The 14,425-nt window shown below is 34.5% G+C and overlaps 1 long non-coding RNA gene across 1 annotated transcript; it reads left to right on the top strand.

Moving 5' to 3' along the window:
* Positions 1-12,715: 12,715 nt before the first annotated feature.
* On the top strand, positions 12,716-13,860 carry LOC128237383 (uncharacterized). Its single transcript, XR_008261592.1, has 2 exons — positions 12,716-12,831; positions 13,732-13,860. It is a non-coding gene; the product is annotated as an uncharacterized LOC128237383 (long non-coding RNA).
* The last annotated feature ends 565 nt before the right edge of the window (positions 13,861-14,425 follow it).

Below are 14,425 nucleotides of genomic sequence, written 5' to 3'. Positions count from 1 at the left end.
GACTTTTAACAGTTCAAAGAACAAGCTTTTATGTCTCCTGCAAATCAAGAATTTTTTAGATTATTACTTTTTCCCTTTCATAGGACGTGAACTGGCTAAATTATCAATCAATTGGGTTATAATTCAATTTTTAACCCATATGCAATTCACAACATATGTATACAAGGAGCAAATTCTGATAAATCTGATAAATTTTGAAGCACAATTGTTGTTTGTATAATAATACAAAGATACATTAACAGTGTGTTATGTGTGTTTAACACACTTTTCTGTCTGTTAACAGATCTGTCTCAGAAGAACAGCCCGAGTGATTTGTGTGTCTACAGGAATGCCCCGATCTCCCAGTGACAAGATACTGTCAACGCAACTGTGCCTAAAGTTCCATCAGGACGCGATTGCCCAAACAAACCTGAAGTCACAGGATTTTGTGTACAGCCTGACTAACTTGTTAGTGTCCAGAAATAAACATATATTCTCCCCAGATGGCAACCCAGCATCAAGCATGAACAGCAGTGACATCTAAAAGGGCCTAGCTCGTCAGCCCAAGGTGTCTGAGTCAGGGAGAAGCGAAGGTAATGGCTTATATACACCTATTACTTCAATGCTTCAAATGTAGATCTACAGCACATATTTTGAAGACTTAATGTATATGCAATTGCTTTTTGAAAAAGTGGCCCCTGCATATTGCACATGCTTGGTAACGTTGATCCCTACAAGCGATTTTGAGTTTTTCCCAATGTCATTTGCCAAAAATAGATAAATACTGGCTTGCTTCCTACTAAACGTCATGTATGCAGTGTGTGAATCTAAATTTTTAGAACCATAGCCAGTGGGGCTACGACTTTGAATTTTTTCATAGCCAATGTCAAAATCTTGTAGCCAAACAATTTTAACATGAAAAATAACTAACAAAAAACATGTTGCTATGTAGCTTTTACTTTCCTTTGACATATAGTAAGGATCAGGGGTTTCAATAAGACCAAAAATCAGGATTTTTTTAAATTCCATGTCTGATTTTCAGGAATTTTCATAGAATTTGTAGGTAAAGTAGCGCATTTGATGCACAATTCAAAATGGTTTTATTCAACCATTTCAAGAGTCTAAAACAAATGTTTCCTATTGTGTAATATGTATTATATCAAAACTCTTTTTGTCATGAATTGTGACATGAGTTATATTTAATAAACTTGGAATCTTAAAGCTTAGAAACTTAAACATCATTCCAAGTCACCAATTCTGTGCCTTAAGTTAACCCATCTGTCTATATTTGGTACTTCAGTCATGTGGATGATTGTTCCTTAATCATAAATGCAATTTAAAGGTTAACATAACAAATCTATCTTAAATACATATTTATTTGCAAACATCACACCATTATCAATAAATAAAAATTTAGGCATCTACAAAAGCTTTTTATGGTACCATATCAAAAGCAAGAAATAATCTAACTCACAAATAACTAAGAAGCATAACCTAAGTAAATAAATTACATAATGATTTCTTAAAAAAGCATATTGGCATCAGCAGCAACACTTGTCAAATTCCAATATGCACCAGTGTTTGTTTAGTTGCAACGACATCTTTCTTACTTTAACTTTCAGTTTCACTTTCAGGTTTTTCTTTTTTTCCAGAAGTAAACAGAAAGATTCAATGTTCCTTAAATATTGCCAATATTGCAAATTGTACTTTTCATAAATGGCATAACTGTTATGCAATGTTGTTTTGTAATAGGACTTAACTGTAACACTGACAACGATTTACGCAGTTCTCCTTTCACTTTCATTAACATAAACAGGAAGTTAGCATGCACCTGTTTCCTGCGCTTTTTAGACCATGTGTGCTACGAAAAATGTTATTTTTCTGTTACACATTAACATTAACTTATATGAGTATTTTTTAAAATAAACCCGAAATATAATAAAGCAACTTAAGATAAATGAACAAAATATATCTTAGCATTGTTGTTTTACAAAACCATCGTACTTAGCGAAGAAGCTGAAGGTATCCGTGAATTTGAGGAGTTAATATTACGTCATTGAGTTTGAGCGCTGCTAATTGACACAGTTACCGATGAGATATTTATTTGTTTAGTTGTTTACTCTATGAGATAATATTTAAACTGATCTTTTTCCATACTGAAATATTGTTGATTACCTCATAAATATGCATAATTCCTAGTTTTAGATATCCACCAATCAATTGTGATAATCATTGCAAACAATACGCCCATTCAAGAATCATTGCTCGTAACGGTCGTTACTTATTCCTTATTCGCTCGTCAACGTCCATTGTTTTGTGAAAACTCACTAATTGGTAAACAATACAATTGTGTAGGCGAAGTACCGCTATCAAAACTTCGCAAATTGACATCAGTGCTATTTGCAAATTTGGGCCCTTTGTTGACAGTTTGCAACTATCACAACAACTGTCAATAAATTTATTCGGGTCAATTGTGTACACAGTGGGTTTTAGAGGGATCGTAAATTGTCTTTTTGGGAACGCGCCGTTTCTGATACTTACATCTGTAAATCATGTATTTGGTGAAATTCATAAAAAATCAAAAAAAAATCGAGTACTCGAGCAGTGATTTGGTACTCAGGTACTCGGATGATTGATCGAGTACTCGGGTTCTCGTTGCCATCCCTAATATAAACATGTTCATAGACCTACATGTTGGGTCAAGTATATAATGATGTTCAATTGTTCATACCCCTACATATTGAGTCTAGTTTTTTATATAAACAAGTTCATAGACCTACATGTTGGGTCCAGTATATAATGGTGTTGATACGCCTACATATTGGGTCTAGTATTATATATAAACATGTTCATAGACCTACATGTTGGGTCCAGTATATAATGGTGTTGATATGCCTACATATTGGGTCTAGTGTTATATATAAACAAGTTCATAGACCTACATGTTGGGTCCAGTATATAATGCTGTTCAAACACCTACATATTGAGTCTAGTACAGTACACTCAACGAAGTAGACCCACTTTCCGTTTCCCTCCGCGGATTTTAGCTATCGCGGCCAACACAATGATTTTATCCACTGTCCGGCGTTCCTCAGAGTTCGAATTTAAGGCCCTTGGTGGGTGATCAATCGACCAAAGAATAACGAACACGGCGTTCCTCAGAGGGGTTAATTCCGCGACACTTGATAAGAATCTACGCTAAAAAAAAATTTCAACCGATTACGACGGCTCCAGTAAATTGCTTTTGTTCTTTTTCCTCTGCCCGTTTTGCATGAAGTAAGCTTACCACAACAATGCAGTCATATTTCACTTGTTGCACATGCATCTTATAAACGTGTTTTTGCTAATGACTGAATACATTAATAAACACATTTCATCCAAGAAAGACTAGGTTATACATTTTCGGAAAATCAGGAGGTCAACACGCGTTAAAAGTTCACAGCGCATGGTTTTGAAGTCTTTTTGCCTCTTTTTCTGTGGAAAATTGCATTAAACGTCACAGCTATTTTTAACCACCAATAATAAAAATAGTATATTTTACACTTTATTGAACACGCGCTTGATGTCAGAGGTCATGGTTCAGAATTTTGTAAATATTTGGCTGCATTATGATGCAATAAAATTAGTGGCAATACTTAAATGATTCATTGTTTGTTATTCAAGGCAATATTCAATTGGTGTTTATGGACACAACGGCAAATTAAACGTTGGTACATGTAAGAATCTTTTACGCTTTACAATGTGCAAAAGCATAAAAATAAATAGCTTCTAAACAAGAATGATTTCTTGCTTATCTGATTAGACTCGGGAGTTCCGCCGCAGGATCATAAAATCGGTCTATTCTCAATGCTTTCGTTCATTTAAAACTCGGCGGTAAGCCAGCCACTCAGAGGAACTCTGGGGGATTTTAATGAGGGCAACAGTTTTACCCTAGGAGGAAATCTGCAATCATTAACTTTATCCCTCGAAGTAAGGGAGGAAAGTGGGTCTAATTCATAGAGTGTACTGTATTATATGTAAACGAGTTCATAGACCTATATGTTGGGTCCAGTATATAATAGTGTTGATATGCCTACATATTGTGTCTAGTATTATTTAAGGAATGAAATGCGGGGTTGATGTCATTATCAAGATAAATGAGCGCAATTGGGGTGCCCAAAGTGTGTGGAGTCCAAAGGATATTTAAACCAATAGTTCATTATTTCATTTAAGAATTGTTAAAACAATATATAAGAAAAGCTTTCAGTAATCTTTTCTTAAACATTCTGTAAATGGAACGACCTGACTGTAACCGGATTCATTTTGTCAAATGACGTCACAAGGACGTGGGAAAGATCAACCACTTGAAATCAATTTTAAACGTTAAATTGAAACAGTTATGGCAACAATACAGTTAACATATATCATAAATTAACACTTTTTAAAATGTTGATTTATATTTTACGGGACCTGCTGAGACAAAACAATATTAACAAAATGAACAATTTTCATGTATATTGTTATGCGATGAATTGCGATCCGAAGATATCCAAAGGTGTTGCGTTCATAGGCTGATAAGACGAAAGGCAGTTCATTGAAGGAATGGAAGTTGAGGTGTACATGCAGGTCTTTTTCACCTTCTTTGCTAGGGGCCGAAATTAGGCTACTTCACAATTGGGAAAAATGGTATACATATATATTTTCCAGATATTTTTTTCACAATTCCCAGATATTTTTCCCAAATAGGAAGATCTTACTTCAAGAATTAACAATAAAAATTGATCCTGTTTTGTTTGAGCAAATTATTCTTTTTCAGCTGAATTAGACTCACTTGTAAGATATAAGCCTATTTTTTTGTAACACGAGTTCCAAGTTTCATATGGATACCTTGACCAGTGTTTAAAAGGTGTCTTCAATCCTCACATGTAGAATTTCCCATTTTTGAGACATTTACACATTTTAATTTCCCTATTTGCAGAATTTCACGCGTTTAAATTTCTCAAATAAAAAAGGCTAGGCCTCTTCACAAATTTTGGTGAAAAAGCCCTGACATGTAAATATATATATATATATTAACGTGTTAGACCTACATATTGGGTCAAGAATATAATGATGTTCATTAATTGATTCCAGTATATTTATATAATAGTTTTGATACACCTACATATTGGGTCGAGTATATAATGGTTTTGATACACCTACATATTGGGTCGAGTATATAATGGTTTTCATACACCTACATATTGGGTGGAGTATATAATGGTTTTCATACACCTACATATTGGGACGAGTATATAATAGTTTTCATACACCTACATATTGGGTCGAGTATATAATGGTTTTCATACACCTACATATTGGGTCGAGTATTTAATGGTTTTCATACACCTACGTTTTAGGTCAACGCAAAAATATCTTTACAGGACATTGCGACTGGTGTCACAACAATGTTTTTCCTGTCGCTTTGTTTCAATCAGTATTTAATAACATCAGCCTAAATCATAATTTTAAGCCTCTTATTTAGATAAGTTTTGTAGTTTCCCACAAAAACATGTTTAGATTTTCTCAATTAGATGTGTCCTTCTGTATAAAATAAAAAAAAGGAAACTAAACATTAGGACAAGAAAATTAATATTTCAGATCTTTTAAGTCATCATTTTTTGTCCTCTGCCGGTTTGGCAATCCATGGAGCAGCTAGTTCTCTCTCTTTTAATTTATCTTAAGATTAAAGATACAGAATGGTTATAAAATATAACAAATAGTACAATTGTAATTCAAGCCAAAATCAGACATGATATTAATGCAAAAATGAAAGTAGAGTTCTAGTTATTGACAATATATATTCAACAGCGTGGAAAGAGTGTCAGCACAGTTTATTATTCCCCGCCGAATCGAAGATTTCCGGAGGGGGATATTGTTTTAGGCGTTGTCCGTCCGTCATTCCGTCCGTCCGTCCGGTACCATATCTAAGTAGGCATTGATCAGAAAATGTTCAAACTTTGTCAGAATGTTCCCCTTGATCGTATCTCGACCTATGTTAAAAGTGGGTCACATGGGGTCAAAAACTAAGTCACTAGGTCAAATCTTAGAAAAATCTTTTGAACATACTAAATGCATTATACATGATCAAATATTCATGAAACTTTATCAGAATGTTTTCCTTGTTGAACTCTTGGTCATAAATAAAACTGGGTCACATGTGATCGAAAATTAGGTCACTAGGTCAAATCTTAGAAAAATCTTGTCCAGAACCATGTCATGGTAATGATTGGCCAAGTTATGTTCAAAATTAGTCATGATGTACCCCTTGAAGAAATATGGACCTCACAAAAAAGTGGGTCACAGTGGGTCAAAAATAAGGTCACTAGGTCAAATCTTAGAAAATTTTGAAACACATTAGATGCGATATGTATGGTCTTTTATTCATTAAACTTGATCAGAATGTTTTCCTTGATGAAGTCTTCGACATATTTTAAACCGGGTCACATATGATAAGAAATAAAGTCCCGCATCTCCCGCTTATTTCAATAGGGTCATTTCAATACTTCAATTTTGCATCTTTCTTTTTGTAAACAATATCCCCGATGTTTATAAAGCTAAAGCTTAACCTTTTGTATATTGATTTTCCCTCGAAAATGTCGTCTGCTAAAACTTGAAGGTTATTATTTATACTGCCAATCACAGGCGTGAGATCCCACTGTGACGTAATAAATCCTCGAGGAATAGCAGTACTGTACAGTATGGAATTTCCCCAAAAACATTGATGCATAAATCATTGAATATATTATGTCAGTTGAATTTACCATTAAAATAAAAAAAGATTATAATTATTTAAAGATAATATTTTGTGTTACAAACAATAGAAACAATAAGTAGACGAGAAAATGATGAGTAAATTTTCTGCTGAGCTAATCGATGGTCAGCATGGTTCCGGTCGTAAAATAGGTCAAGTAAACACATTTGTGCAAGCGTTTCATGATCTAGATCTTTTTAGTGCCCCCGAAGGTGGGCATATTAAAATCCCACCGTCCGTCCGTCCGGCTCTGTAACTTTCCCTTGTATGGACAGATTTAAAAATAACTTGCCACATGTGTTCCACATACCAAGACGACGTGTGGCGTGCAAGACTCGTGTCCCTACCTCAAACGTCAAGGTCACACTTAGTGTTTATTCACAATGAAGTCCTGCGTATAAGGACATAGAGTATAGGTTGTCGTGTCCGGGCTGTAACTTTCTCTTGTAGGGACAGATTTTAAAATAACTTGCCACATGTGTACCACATACCAAGACGACGTGTCGCGTGCAAGACCCGTGTCCCTACCTCAATCGTCAAGGTCACACTTAGTGTTTATTCACAATGGAGTGCTGCATATAAGGACATAGAGTACAGGTTGTCGTATCCGGGATGTAACATTCCTTTGTATGGACAGATTTTAAAATAACTTGCCACATGTGTTCCACATACCAAGACGACGTGTCGCGTGCAAGACCCGTGTCCCTCCCTCAAAGGTCAAGGTCACACTTAGTGTTTATTCACAATGGAGTGCTGCATATAAGGACATAGAGAATAGGTTGTCGTGTCCGGGCTGTAACTTTCTCTTGTAGGGACAGATTTTAAAATAACTTGCCACATGTGTTCCACATACCAAGACGACGTGTCGCGTGCAAGACCCGTGTCCCTACCTCAAAGGTCAAGGTCACACTTAGTGTTTATTTACAATGGAGTGCTGCATATAAGGACATAGAGTATAGGTTGTCGTGTCCGGGCTGTAACTTTCCCTTGTATGGACAGATTTTAAAATAACTTGCCAAATGTGTTCCACATACCAAGACGACGTGTCGCGTGCAAGACCCGTGTCCCTACCTCAAAGGTCAAGGTCACACATAGTGTTTATTCACAATGGAGTGCTGCATATAACGACATAGAGTATAGGTTGTCGTGTCCGGGCTGTAACTTTTCCTTGTATGGACAGATTTTAAAAAAAACTTGATACATGTGTTCCACATACCAAGACGACGTGTCGCGTGCAAGACCCGTGTCCCTACCTCAAAGGTCAAGGTCACACTTAGTGTTTATTCACAATGGAGTGCTGCATATAAGGACATAGAGTATAGGTTGTCGTGTCAGGGCTGTTACTTTCCCTTGTATGGACAGATTTTAAAATCACTTCCTACATGTGTTCTACATACGAAGACAACGTGTCGTGTGCAAGACCCATGTCCCTACCTCTAAGTGTTTATTCACAAGGGAATTCTGAATATAAGGACAAAACAGTGTAGGTTGTCAAGTATGGGTGGTATTTTTTTATGTTCAGAGGCAATTTAAAATAACTTGCCATATGTATTTGACACGTAAAGGCAAGATCAACTTTTCATGTACTGACCTTGTTCGTAGGTCAATGTCACATTCGGGGGCATTCGTCACATACTGTGAGAGCTCTTGTTATTCATTACTTTGAAAACATATCTCGGCTTTCTTTTTGTAAAGAATTTTATGAGGGGGTAATAAAGTTAAACAGACACTCTGGACTGGATCTCTCAGCTGGATGACACCGGATATTCCTGCCACATTTCTGTGTATTACACAAGAACATCAATTGTCGGCTTTTTAATCCATATGGGTCTTTTTTATGACAGGGGTAATAAAATTTAGATCGATCCCAGCATTTTATTACCCTTTGATTTAATGCAATTATGACATTTCAAAGAAAGGTTTCAATTCCATCTTGGAAATGCATTCACAGATAAAATAAAATAATTTTATATTTCATTATTGACACCATTTATAAGATAATTTAATTATCTATAAAAATGTATTCACATAAAAAAGATTTGGAAACAATTATTTGAAGTTATATTGATTTTAAGGTCATACTGCTGTATTCATTTTCTCATTTTCAAATATCCTGAAAAGTACCTATGCAGATAAGGACTGCTTATCAGTAAGTTGGCTATTGACTGGGAGGTGTAATCTGGCCACTTGTCTATGTGCTAAAGGGTTAAGTTAAAACATGGTCAGAATGTTCTCTTGGGTTAAATTTTGACTGCGTTTAAAAGTGGGTCATTTGGGTCAAAACCTAGGTCACTAGATAATATCTTACAGAAATCTTGGGAACACTCTAGAGGCAATACATCTGCTCTATTTTCCATGAAACTTAATCAAAATGCCTCAATGAAATCTTGGAATAGTTTGAAACTAGTAGGTCATGTGAGGTCAAAAATGAGGTCACTGAGTCAAATCTTAAAAAACCTTGTGGACACTCTAGAGGCTATATTTTTTGCAATATATCTGGACCAATCTTCATGAAACTTGATCAGAATGTTTGCCTTGATGAAATCTTAGATTAGTTTGAAACTGAGTAACATGAAGTCATAAACTAGGTTTCTTGGTCAATTCTAAATGTTACATTATATACAAAAAAAATTCCATACAGTTGCAATCAAACTCAAACTCACATATGTATTTCATCAACAATTGATTTTCATTCCTTGACTTAGCCTAATCAGGCGGGGGATATCAATTAAACGAATTTGCTTGTTCATTATCATATTTTAATTAGGCCAAGATAAAAATATATGTGTTTCCGGTAACCCGACCGATCCTATTTTTTCCTTGCCAAACCTAATCTTAGGCATAAACTTAAGGTTAAAATTCAAAAAGTAGATATCTATTCGTTATTTTTGTTGATTCTCTGTCTCTGGTCCCAGATCCTATGCGATCCTGAGAGTAAACTTTCATTCTTGATATGTATTACCGAAATGCTTTGGCAACAGGAAAACAAAATGGCAGTGTCAATAATGCATGCATAATTTTAATGTCTGATATCTTTTCAGAACAGCATTGAACTTAAAAGTTTGGCAAACATTTCACCTTCATATCTTCTAATTTGCAAACGCTTGTTATCGGTCCAAACGGTTGATCACAGGAGACACATTTTGCTGTCTTTATAATGAAACTATTTTGGATATAGTTCGCGGTGTAATTTAGCCATGTCCGAAATAAAACTTACTTTTTTCATATGATTAGGCTTCGCGTATAATGCAGGCTTCTTTTGATTAGGCTTTGCATATATCTTGCTGGCTAACTGCCAGGTTTGAATGCCAATTTCATTAATCGTTCCATTAATTTATACCATGATTGCCAGAAACCACTCTGCTGAAAACACAAATGAATTTTGTAATATCCTTACATTTGTGTAAAAGTCTGTCTAGTATTTAGTATAAGAGTAGGTGCGGAAATCGGAACCTTGCATGTATTTTCAGTAATACACGGATTAACACACTGAATAATCATGATATACATGTAGTAGTTAAAAATAACTCAGAACATTTATTGAAAACAAACAAATAGAAGATGAAAGTAAATTTTCCAAAAAAAACCTAAAAGGTTCTGACCTTTTTTTCACCGGACAATGTAACCAACCAAAACAGATTTAGTTTCGACTGTCCAATATTCTCATTGACTGCAGTATACAATGTGAGACCTTCATATTGGGTCCAGTATGTAATCTTGTTCATGGACCTACATATTGGGTCTGGTATATACCGTAATCATGTTCATAATCTGATTAAGGCAACTGAAGGTGACAATAAAATCACCTGTTAACGTTTTTAAATTTATTATTTGCTCTTTCCACATTAATCATTTCAGCTGCAGTACTTCTGGTCCTTATAGCTTTATTGTCGCCAAATATTTCATCATAGCATGTCGTATGGCTTTCAGGATTACAGCAGATTCTGTTTGACTGCAAACAGAAGACAAAAATGAAGAAAAGCAACAAATCTTTAGATATGTGTCAAATTTTATTTTATTACATAATAATGTGGAGTGAAAACATATATTTGCAATGGCCTTATGAATGTTTTATACTAACCAATCAACTAAGTTGCGAAAATATTTGACAAACTGATTATTTGCTTCAAAGCGTGACTATTTCAGCTAATTTTTATAAGAAACGTATTCTTCTTCAATAAATAAATATATTTCCAAGGACATCAAATATTTTCTGTACCGTATATCGCATTCCAACACTGAATATTGAACATCTCTCATAAATAGCACTCTGTTTTCGGCAATCCTCACATAACGTCATCAAAGGGCAGATAATTTCAAACACGGTATAATTTAAAGGGTGAAAGTTGACAATTTCCGGCGTAATATATAAACAAACGCTCGGAGACGCATTGGAACAGAACTATTGAAGATAGCCCAAAATTATACGGCATGCTTCTTATGTTACCATAAAAGAAAACAAACACAATTTGCACAAACAGGCTATATTTAAATATTGTAATTTTGTTTAGCTAGAACTTTTGGGAACAAATATCTAGAAAATGGGGGAAATTTGCCATTTTCCACAATTGTGAAGTAGCCGAAATACAGCCCTTTGCAAAGAAGGTGAAGATGCCCTGCCAACATATATGTTGGGTCCAGTATATAATGGTGCTCATTAACCTTCCTATTGGGTCTAGTATATAATGGTGTTAATACATCTACATATTGGGAGAAGTATATAATGGTGTTCATTAACCTTTTGGCTCTAGTTTATAATCATGTTCATACACCTACATATTTGGTGCAGTAAATGTTCATTCACCTACATGTACATATTGGGTCCAATCATGTTTTTAATTATTATCAGATAAGCGTTCAAAATATTTGGTTTAAATTGTATTAATATATATTGTGTTTTGGGTCAGTACCTAAAAATAGAAAGGTATATTTTTCATAATGAGCATACTAGATGGAATATGTGTATATTTATAATAAGTTCAATCTTTTAACTTATCTTGATACAAAATTCAATTTTTAGAACAAATATTTGGTACCGTCAAATTTCAAGCTATAGGTTTTATGGCTTTCACTGGTTGTATTGGCAATCTTAGCAGGTAGACCCCTTAAAATTATTTTTATCTTGAATATTAAATGGTTTCTTTTACCCTTTCAATTCTGTTATGATACCTTTCTAAACATATTTTGTAGACTTAATTTCTAATTCTATTATAACCAAACTACTTTTACTTGGGACCTTGTTTCTGTCAAACTGGTAAAAATGTAGAAATATTTGGAATCCTCTTTCTACTATCTTTATTTTTAACTCCAAACTCTTTGAGAGTCCTCATAATTTGAACTCACAGGTTTTTAATAAAGGATTTTTGAAGCATTTGATATCTAAACTCAAGACCTGTATTCATCTATGTCACATCCCTAACCCAGGACTCGTCATGAAATTAGTAATTGTTGGGTCAGTTGTGTTTAGGCATTTTGTCATTTTCCTAAAGGAAGTGTTGGGTCATATATATATAAAATTAAAATGTTGGAACAAATGACCAAGTAATATGGTTACTATTCAAAATATGTCTTCATCCGTTTCACCCGTGGTGGGCTAAGGGCATTTGTTACAGATTTCCATCTTTCTTGTCCTGGGCCTCTTTGCCTAGCTCCATGAAAGCTGTATCTTGTGCTATTCTGCATCAAGCTTTAGTCATATCAAGCAATAAGTAACTTTTTAAGTAGCTTAATTGTAACTGTATTTAATCAGGTGTTTATGAACTTTGCTGTTTTGGTGTTGTTTTTTTAAACAAAATGGATATGGTCATACCGGCAGGCAAGTCAAGGAAAAATGTTGATGCATATATCCTTCTACCACCAGACGCCTAAACTGTTACTGATTTGTAGATTTATTTCAGGGCCCAAATTTTCCAACAGTAGTTGAAATTTGTTTGTTATCATTCCCTCGTTGTTTGTTTTTGTTTCAGATTCTGGACATGACATATAACTTGACTGAAATGTTGGCTACACATTTGGGTCATGATCCCAGAACTCATAAAGAAAATTAAAGGTTGACCCCCTCCACAAGAGAATTATCCCTGGTAAGCTGATTTGTACAATTTCGTTGACTGTTAAACAACAACTGCATATATTTAGTTAGTTAATACTCTTATTCATTCACAACTTAATTGTTATTTTATGAATTAGGTTGCTCATTGCTTAGTTCATGATTTCATACACCGCCTTTAAATGTGTTTATAGGTAGGACATAAAAGGGACTTTGTTAACGAAATGATAATGGTTTTTTTTCTCATTGTCACAAAGCTGCATAGCTCAGTTGGTAAAAAGATGGCGTTGTATTTAAAATCGCTCACGCTCCTCAGACTTGAGTCAGAATCCCATCCTGCTTGGGGTTTTACTTTATTCAAACATTTTATGAATATGCATTCATCAAATCAATTTAATGTATTAAAATTCAGATATATTTATATTGATACTGACTTATTACAGATACTGGTAAATATTACTGAAATTATTAATTATAATGTTTAAATTCACCAAACAGTGATGATTTTTTTCTTTCCCCTATGACTTTTTCAATTATCCTTAAAAATGAGCATTTCATCCTTTAAGGCCATACAAAATAATATGTCTTTCTATGTTGTTTGCTACACTAATAAAAGCAGAAATAGCTGCAAGAAAGAATAGTATTTTATAGCCATTTTCAGACACACAAAGTGAGAGCATTTTGTTGTCAGGCACTGAAAATCTAGTATAAAGATATCTTCTAAAATTCTTGTCAGATTTAGCTCAGTGCCAATCTAGAGCTTCCATTATTGTCTGTGATGCATTTTATCTAGCCATAACTTTTGTTGACATACTTGGTGATTCTTATGTTAGTAACGTTGGATCGTTCTGGCCCTTTGTCTTACGTTCTATGTCTTCTGTTTGATTAATTGTGTTGGCAATTAATGATTAAACCTATGATATGGAACCTTCAGACTTGATCCTGAAGAAGAAATTCTGAGGGATGCAACAGCTAATGCTCTTCCCATGGAATTGAGTGGCTCCACCCCCATGAAACAAAGTGGCTCTGCTCCAAATGATCAAAGTAGCTCCGCCTGTGGTAAGTTTTCTTCGTTCATTGTATTTAAATTGCAATTTTTTTAAGCCCGAATCCTGATGGCTTATATTATGTTATGGTTTCAGTTGCCAGTCAAACCCTGGACAATTCTCTGTCCAGGCTGTAACTTTCTCACATTCCTATGATGTTAAAATCCCAGACTCAAATCATAATCATGATGGGCTGGTGTGTCAGTGCAACTTGCAGGTCAAGGTCACAAATAGAGGTCAAAGGTTAAACTTATTATACTTTGTCCATAGTATATCTCACACACTGAAGGATTTTAAATCTCTTAAAATAATCATGACCATGATAATATGGTCAAGGTCACAAATAGCTGTCAAAGGTCAAACCTTATGATACTGTGTCCAGTGTATATTGCTCGCTCTGTAGAGCTCTTGTTATATTTATACTGACAAATGACAGATGTTGGTTAAAATTATTGAAACTATTCTTTGTGTCAAGTTTCAATTCACAAAACAGTAATAGTTTTGTACCTTATCTGATTATTTTTAAGGATATCAATAATCATAAAAATGAGCAATTTTACATTTACCTTAAATCAATTTTCT

The sequence above is a fragment of the Mya arenaria genome, chromosome 6, assembly GCF_026914265.1.
Source record: "Mya arenaria isolate MELC-2E11 chromosome 6, ASM2691426v1".
NCBI lineage: Eukaryota > Metazoa > Mollusca > Bivalvia > Myida > Myidae > Mya > Mya arenaria.
Note: the sequence above shows the minus strand (reverse complement) of the source record. Positions and strands in the feature narration are given on the sequence as shown.